A 9,355-nucleotide genomic window follows, 5' to 3' on the forward strand; every position below is an offset into this window, starting at 1 on the left:
TCAGAAATATAGTGGATAATTGGATGACAGACAGAGGGGAAGGGGATTGAGAGGCTGGGGGAATGCAGTGAAGGGTTAAAGAAGTACAAATTAGTAGTTGATAGTTGGTCACCAGGATGGGGAGCAAGGCAGAGGGAATGAAGTTATCATTAATATGATAGCTAGGTGGATGGCCAAGAGACAGAGGGAGCAATTGGGGAGATTGTTTTATAAACTATATAGATGTCTAACCAATGTATTGTATACTTGAAACTAATTTAAATAAATAAATTCAAAAAAATGCTGACTCAAAATATTAAAATTAACTAATGACAATATAATAATAACAACAGTATGGACTGTTCACACTTACTGAGTCCTCACAATGTGCTAGGTACTGTCCTAAAGCTTCACATGCATTATTTCATGTAAGTGCTGCTTGGTGCTCCCGCTTCTTCTATTGAGTCTCTGAGGACTGGTTGTTCCTTTAATCTAGGAGGAAACAACTAAGACTTCAGAAAGGGAAATCAAGTTGGGTTTTATTTTTCTGACAGTGGTGGAAAAATCTTCACTCTTGCTTCTTTGCTTCTAAGTTGTTTTAACAATGCTTTGAATTATTATTAATTCCTCATGTAACCTTGGTCGAGTAGGCATTTTTAATGACAACAAGTTCATTTTAATGATACAAAAAAAGCATCCTCCTCAAAGAAAAGGAAGGGAGTCTCAAAGGAGGCAGAGAAGGAAAGGAGGAGAGAAAGGACTGGTAAGATAGGAGAGACAGCTCTGAACCCAACTCATTAGAATCATAGGCTAAAAAATAATATCACTGATATCTAGGATGTCTATTCTCTCTCTCTGTCTCTCTGCCTCTCTGTCTCTCGGTCTCTCTGTCTGTTGGTCTCTCTCTCACTCTTGTTTGACTAAATTCTGGAGTGAAAGTATCCAGTGTTATGGGTGGCTGGTAACATGGAGTGTGGAAAAATTCACAAAGTCAGAAAGTAAAGTAAAACGTTTATTCACTTTCCAAGTGGGAAAAGGGGCCAAGTGCAAGAGGAGAGGGACCAGCCCTAAAAGGTTGGGGAGTGGAGCTTTTATTGGGTTAAAAGGAGTGCACGATGGGGTAGAGTAATAGTTTGTATGACAGCTTGCTCCATTTAGGGTCAGTTAAACAGAGATAGCAGGAAACTTCAGTTTATCTTAAAATGCCAGAATAGAGGTATTTACAGATATCCATAATGGTTTGACATAGTGAGTGCTTGCAGGCATTCAGGCTGCAGTAAAATTCTGTTCTGTTAGTACAAGCTCAGCAAAAAAGAGAAATTAGAGTAGTAGGCTATAGAAAAGGAAAAAGTAGGCTTTTGTCCCTTTTAACAAGGACCTTAAAAGGGTGACTTTGGTTGGTATGAAAGTCACCCTTTTAAGATTCTTGTTACATTTCCAAGAATTATGCTTCTGAGGAATACTATATACATTAAACCCTCTTGTTATTTCCAAATAATCTCTCACTGGCCCAATGGGTCACTTGAGAAAATAATTTAATAGGGAGAGGGGGCAAGATATGGGCACTCCATTATGTTTTTTCTCTCCATTGGGTTGGGAATCATCCTAAGGATAATTGGGTACTTGTCTGGCAGCCGGAAAGATTACCATGAATTAGTTGGGGATTTTGAATTTTATGGAAGGTACCTGCCTGTGTTGCAGAAAAATCAGACCAGCTAGAGTCCAAGCACCTCTCGGAGAGTTGGAGAACTCAGGTTTATTATACCAGTGGTTCCAGAAGAGCTAGTGCTCTGAAGATCTGGGCCCTGAGCTCAGGAGTAACCTTGCTTTTATAGGGCTTATCCACGCAGTTACAGTTGCCATGGGCTGATTGGTTAATTTGTCCTCGGGCGGTTACAGAGTGCGAAAGTTGCTATGGGCTACGGGCAGTTGCAGAGCATGAGATTTTCAGACAGGAATTTAGGAAATACATCTGTTATTTAGACAGAACAAGCGAAAGGGAGGGTGAGTCTTCAGTTGATCTCAAGGCCACCTTGCCCTTGGGCCTATGTGGCAAGTATGTCTATCTACAGAAGCAGAACAAAGAGCTAATTACAACGTTAGCCATTTAAGTAGAAAATTCCTCTTCACCTGCTTCGGCCATTTGGTCTCATCGTGCCTGACGTCTCTGGGTCTTTTTTTCTTCCCAGGAGGATTTTGGCCTGCTTATTCTACACAGCTGGAGAACAAAGCAGAACAGAACAACACCACATTTTAGGATGTTCATTTTCAGATTGTTTAAATTTACCTCATGTAGGACAATGAGAATCATCTGTTCTCCCTTAAATCTAAGAAATAATCCCCTAAACCGTTTAAAACTAGCTGGGATTAGTTAGATCTGGATCTAGATGTTGATGTTATCACAGTAACCTTCTGAATACGCACAGAGTTCGTTTATTGATATGCAGAGTTCTCAGATGAGAACACAGAGAATAATTGAGATGATAATTTAAACATTGTTATAAACACTTGTGGGGGAGATCTTCCCTAGCTCCCTCCCTGCAGAAGGAAGTCAGTTCACAGAATTTAGTCTTCAAATTGAGAGTCGAGAAATTGAGGCCAAGATGGCACTTTACGTTTAAAATTCATGCTGCAGACCAACCCATAGTCGTCTGCTTTTAGCTATATTTCCTCTGATCCAGGTAGATTTGTAATAACCTTTCCTCAACCTTTGATATAGTGCTGTAGAAAGAAACCAGGATACAACTAATTTAATTTATCCATTAGAACTCTTATGTTTTAAATGACTGAAAATCCAACTCAGAGAAATTATGTAATAAAGGGACTCATATAATTTAAAATTCTAGAGTCAAACAAAGCTCTATACAATAGCTCAAACAAACAATGCCACTGACATCCCAGACTCTCTACATGTTTCTATTCTGATTTCTGCCATACTGTCTTCATCCTCATATTCCACTTGGTAGGTATTTAGCAGCGCTAACCTCTCCCTCTTCAAGGTAGCAAAATGGCTGCTCCATGCTAGACCTTTCACTCTCCCTATATTATATAGGAAAACAACATTTATATAGGAAAACAACATTTCTGCCTTAGTCTTATGTATTGTCCATAATTACCATAAATTAGGTCAAATGCTCATTCATAAACTAATAATTTTTTTGCTGGGGTGGGGGAGTTGATATTTGCTAATTTATTTAGACCAATCAGTGCTCATTTCTGGATTTAGTGGGTACAATCAACCTCATCCAAACTATACTGACCAATAGTCAAAAAGGAATGAATTTCTCAAAGGACAATTAGTGCCTCATCACTGGAGTATAGGTGCTGGAGAGGCAAACAACAAATTTCTATTTTTAGGTTTTGAAAATAGTAGGTCTACAACATATCAAACCTACTGAATTATACCTTTTAGTTAAATATAAGAAATGTCTTATTTGTCTATGAAGAAGACTAGATACTGCAGCCAGTTAATTAATAAATGATAACCAGAACCTGAACAGGTCCGAACAGGAAATATTTTTTTTTCACTCTTTATTGTCTTAAATTATGTTATTGAGACTCTCCCTTTCTTGACCCATTATTATCCTTAGTAAGAGTGTATAGCCTTTCAAATTCTTTCAATTACAAGGATAGCTTCATTTTGAACATTTAGACCTTTATACTCAATAAAAAAATCTAGCCAATGTAAATTAAAACTTCAGTTCTCCCTCTCCCTAGCTCAAGGATCTACTGTTAGGAAAGAGGATAATCTCTCTTTTTCTCTTCCTAATAGCTCTTTTACTCCTATTCTTTCATTCCCCAATTGATTAAGAATGAGGAAAAAGAAATATGAGTCTATTTTTTACCTACTTGGTGCTTCTGACAGTTCTTTCTTAGTTAATACTGGCTGGCCATTGTGAAAGGCATTGAAATTCAAGTTCTTTAAGAAGCATGCTTTATTTTTGGTTCTCTGAAGCTACTTTCCTGGATGCCACAACACGGCACAATTTCCTGATGCAGGCAATATATGTTCCCCCTGATGAGAACTAATGCACATTTTGAAAGCTACAATTTTTCAAATGGGAGCAGTCATTTATTAAGTCAAAGTGAAGTTCCTGTGGGAACATGGAAAGGCCCAGAGGCTCTTATACACACTTAATGCAGAATAATCATAATAACAGTAAGAAAAAATATTTGTTATGTAAATATCCTGTTAATAGCCCTTTTTTCCAACATGAGTTATATACATTAAGCCTCTTCTGCCTGAGTCTCATTCTGTCTTCTTTCATATTCCCCACCCCTTACTCACTGCTCATCTTTTTGCAGATACAGTTCTACTACTGATCCTTTTTACTCTTCGACTTCTTCCAATATCAACTTCACTCTATTCTCCTCCAGGTTCTATTTTTCTTTTTAAGGGGGAAAATCTTTATTGCTTAATAGGTTAAAGTGAAATAGAGTGATGGTTTGCTGAGAAATAAAAACTTCAACAGAATCTTAGTCTCTCTCCATCCCACCTCTAGCTCTTGGCTTCTACCTTCTTACTGGCCCCTTTAGATGAAGAGGACTTGGTTGACATGCCAGGCCTTCTTGTGCCTTTGGGAACTGTTGTCTTCCTAGCCAGTGATATAGGTACCATCTTGGACCAACTCTGCTAATGAGCAGCAGCAGATTTGGCTTTCAGCCCTTCTGCGGCCCCCTGGGCAGCAGCCTCTTTAGGAACCTTGTTCTTCATCCTTTTTTCAGCCAAGGAAGCAACACCATTCTCACCCTCATTGACTGTGGGTTTTGAACTCTGACCCCAAGCTTTGGTTTTCCTGTGGGCCTTGTCATCTGCTGGGCGTTTCTTCTGCTTTTGATCTTTGACTTCCCATGAGGCTCACTGGCACCAGGAAGGGCATTTGTGGCTTTGTCTGGCAGTCAGTTTTCCTTTCTGGCCATGCCTACTCTTGCCTCTCTGTCCTTCATCTTACCACCTTTCTTAGGGAACTCCTCTTTGGCATCACTGGGTCCCGTGAGAGCAGTCATGGTGGATGTCTTTATGGGCTGTTTTTGTGTGTGTGTGTTTGGGAACTAATTTGAAGTTGCCAGTGGCCACCTTGGCCTCAGAGTTGGTGGGCCTGACGAGGAGGCCATGTTGTTTGCTAATGTCCAAGCCCCACTTCAGCAGATACTTGAGCCAGATGACATCTACTATAGGATACTTTCACAGGATGTAAACCTCAGTGGCCACTACTGAGGTGCCCCAGGGCTGCTTTCAAGCCTGCAGTGCCTCTAGCAACATGTGCAGCATGGGTAGGTGATGGCATAGTGCTCAGATGCTGCTATGGCTTGGATTTGGCATTTCAGTCCCAAACCATCCAGACATGGAGGTATGGAGGCTGAGGAGTCCAAGGAGGTCAAGAAGGTTGTGGTGTTGGTGGAGGCCATGCTCCTGGAAGCTATTGCACAGGCAGAGACAGATGCAGATGTAAGCCCTCCAGGTCTTTTAAAATCAAGTTGTGCATTATTAACACATGAATGTTCTTTAGTTCCAGGCTTAGTCCTTCTCCCTTATCTCAGGTCTCAAGTGCTAAATTAAATTTATGGACCCAGTATTAAGACCAAAATTCATTGTATAAGGATTCACAGAAAGGGCACGTTCTTTTTAATTTTTAAAGTGTTAATAAACATAGAGAAGAAACTTGGAAACCTTAAAGCAGCACAGACTTCAGTCGACCATTGTTTTTGTTGCTTACGAAAGAACCTAGATCAGAATAGCATTAAGAGGAATTCTTAAAAAGTACCATTTTTTAAAATTTGACTCTTGTTTATGTTTATTTGACACATTTTTGAACTTTTTATCCTCATTCTTTCATACTCGTACAGTATTACTATACATGTCTGCCATCTGTTCTTTGATTCCCTTTCCTAAACTCATTTCAACATTTGTCTTTGGTTTTTGTTCACAAGAATATTATGGTATGTGAGTTTCCTCATTCCATTCATCTCTCAGTAATTTTGTGGCATTTTTCCTACTCTATACTTATAAGAAAATGGAGAAGAAGCACTTCATTAAACCTGATAGGCACAATGAGTCATTTAAGATAGTTACAAGCCCAGTTATCCAACGTCCCTGGAGTTATTCATGGCCTAGAGAGGCAGAGTATTCTCTGTGTTCTAGAGAAGAAACAGAAAAAAAGGAAAGAAAAACTTTAGTTATTCTAAATCAAATTAACTTGATATTGGCCAGCACATAACAAAGAAAGAAAATATTCACAGCACTGACACACATACACACATGTAACCTTGCACAAAAACTCATCCGAAATTTGAGAGCTTATTTATCCAATCACATAGCAGGCTCTTTTTCTAGGGACAAAATTATTCTCCAGGTAAATTGCCATTCCAATTGGAGGGAAAAAAGACATGTAGTATACCCTAACACACAGGTACACATGCATGTGCACACACACAATTAGCAACTATTTTAGCTTTAGAATACCAACTAAGTCCCCCTGCCTACCCCTATTTTTCCCTAAGGTCTCTGTTTTTAGTCATCCTTCATTCTTTCTCTATCACTTCCCCCCACAACTTACCCATGGAGATAGATCACTTTTACAGTTCATTTGTTGGTTCAATCTCCAAAAAGTTCAAAACACAACTTATAATTTACTTTTTGTTCTTTTTATTTCAAGACTGACTGACTGGGCTGTTATGATTCTAATTGAATGACCCCCTCTTCAGAGGCAGCTCCAAGAGTTGTAACCTCACAGTAACCTTTGCTTCTTTCTTACATTATTCTGTAACCCAACCTTTACACTCTACCTTCTCCATCCAGAAAAGAAGTTCCTTTGCTAAATTTGGGCAGTCTAATGGAATATCTTCTATGAGGAGAGTCCTGGCTTCATGAATGTGCTTAAGACTCCTGTTAAAACCCTGATATCTATCTATCTCATTCTCTCTCTCTCTTTTTCTCTCTTCTTTCTCTCTCTCCTTTAATTATATTCTCATTTTGTCTAATTAAAAGTTCAGGCATCAGGAGGCTCTATAATTGCTTCTGATGAATTTATACTCTTTCATGGCAACTGAATTCCAATTGAAGGGCTAATTTTTTTTTTTTGCTGAACTATTCACTCAAAGGAAGCTAAACTCTCTATATTCCAATTCTGACAGCCACCTTCTACCAATAATTTATGGCAGTCCCAGATAACTAGACCCTTTTTTATCCTCTATCAAAGATCCAGAGAAAATTGCAAGACACAGACATATTCAAATCCCTTTTGTGCAAATGTCCCTCTAAGAAATTGAAACTAGAGCTATGATATCTTAGCTAGAAATTCTGTAATATCCCCACCAAAGACATTGATCTTGCAGTGCACTTGGATTTGTTCATTCACTTAACAGAAAAATAGTGAACTCTCGCTATTCTTCTGGGTGCTAGTGATAGAGCAATCAACAGAAAAGGCATGGCTCCTGCCATCATGGAGCTTTCATTTAGAGGTGAAGACATACAATAAAAAAATAAACAGATTAATAAGATTATTTGCTCTAGCACTAAGTACAATGATGAAAATGAAAGATAACAACATGCAAGAGACTGGGTAGAAGTAGAAGACCACTTTACAGGGAACACTTAAAGATGGTCTCTTTGATGATGTGAAATTTGAGTCAAGATCTGAAAGATAGGAAGACACAAGCCATGTGAAGACCTAGAGAAAGATTGTTTTCAGGAAGAAATAAGAGTCACAGCATGGACTAAATTTGGGATGAATAAGAAATAGAAAGAAGATTAGTGTGGTTGGAACAAAATGAGCAAAGAAGAGAGTGATAAGACATGAGATCACAGAGATGAACAGAGGCAGGATCTGATAAGAAAATTTTTGGATAAGCTTCATTGTAATAAACATAGCTTAAGGTGCTACACAGTTTAGAGTTGCTTCTAAAAATATCTTCCCCAATAGGCTCTCTCATCCCTTTTCCCACATATAGGGTAATTAACTACCTTGGTTTTTCTGGGGCTGTCCTGGTTTTAACATTCAGAGTTCATTTGCCAGGTAGGTCCTTAGTCCCAGGCAAGCCAGGATAGTTAGTCATCCTATCACATCTCAGATCCCTTGTCTCCGATACACAGAAATAGCGTCTCAAGGCCTGAGCTGTATCTCTCCCAAGGTTACATGGCAAAAAGCACGAAGTATACTCTGAAACTCATCTTACCTCTTTTCTTTTATATCAGACCTCAGTTTCCCTTTTTCTCTTCCCAAGGAAGAGGCAAATGTATCTGCTCAGTAAGAGTGGAGGTGAGAGATAACTGAGTTTGAGATTTAAGGAGAGATCAGCTCTGAAACAGACTTTGTAATGAGAACACAGGGAAGTCAATGAAAATAATGAAAGGTTTGACGATTGGCAGCAAAGGCCCATTTGATGCCAGACAGCATGACTTGAAAATGAAGCATCTCTGAAAAGTTCTGTGATTTTCTATCAGCTGGGAAACCAACAGATTTATCATCATTTTTTTCTATTAAATGCTGGAGGGTCTCCAGGGGAAGGTGCTATCTACATTGAAATTAGTCCCAAGAGGACAATTGCTTTTAAATCAAGGGCAAGAAGAAAATGCTTTGGGAAATGGGCAGAGGGTTACCTGTGAGATAAATTCCCTGCTTATTGTGGTGTCATCTCCAGGAGTCCATAGCAGTTTGTCAAGTGACCATAGATGCAGGGAGCCCTATACTCACACTTATGCCAGAGCAGGACCAAGCATTATCAAGCTTCTGATATTTTCAGCCTAAGTACAATCATTCATAAGATAAACAAGCAAGAGACAAACATTTTTGACATGATTTGACAACAAAAATAGATACCTGCTCCCTGTTCAATTGTACTTTATGAAATGCCCTTTAATTTCAGGTACTCTTGTTTTTCTTACTGTATTTTTAAAATAAAAGCTAATTATCTGAAGCACCATTAATCTTCAGCACCATTAACCTTCAGCACCACTGACATAATTATGACACACTCTCCATATTAAACAGAAAGTATTTAGCAGTTAGAGAACTGACCCATAAATAGGACATTCAGGAGGTTACCATAGTGAGATACAGAGCAAGAGGAAGCCAGAGGCACTGATGGAGGATATTTTTGGGTGAGGTGAGTGATGAAGGAGGGAGAGCAAAATCATTTCTGATTAGTAAGGGGCTTTGCTTTAGTTAGCCATTACAGAAATATGAATTCTTTTTTTTTTATTTTAGAAACACTAGTATCAATTTCTTCAGTACCACTCAGTAGAACTTGTTGAATTGAATGGAACAGGAAGAACACTAGTAATGGAAATCCACTTCATCCAATAGTTGCAAAGTTAATTTTAACAGAGTTTCTGAGCTCCTCCCAAAACAGTAAATGTGATTGACTTAGATTTTTT

At 38.7% G+C, this 9,355-nt stretch overlaps 1 pseudogene; it reads right to left on the bottom strand.

Annotated features, from left to right (window-relative positions):
• Nucleotides 1-4,477: 4,477 nt before the first annotated feature.
• Nucleotides 4,478-6,540, bottom strand: LOC118607742 (annotated as a pseudogene).
• Between the last annotated feature and the right edge of the window lie 2,815 nt (nt 6,541-9,355).

This window comes from Rousettus aegyptiacus, unplaced genomic scaffold, assembly GCF_014176215.1.
Source record: "Rousettus aegyptiacus isolate mRouAeg1 unplaced genomic scaffold, mRouAeg1.p scaffold_m13_p_9, whole genome shotgun sequence".
In the NCBI taxonomy this organism is placed as follows: Eukaryota; Metazoa; Chordata; class Mammalia; order Chiroptera; family Pteropodidae; genus Rousettus; species Rousettus aegyptiacus.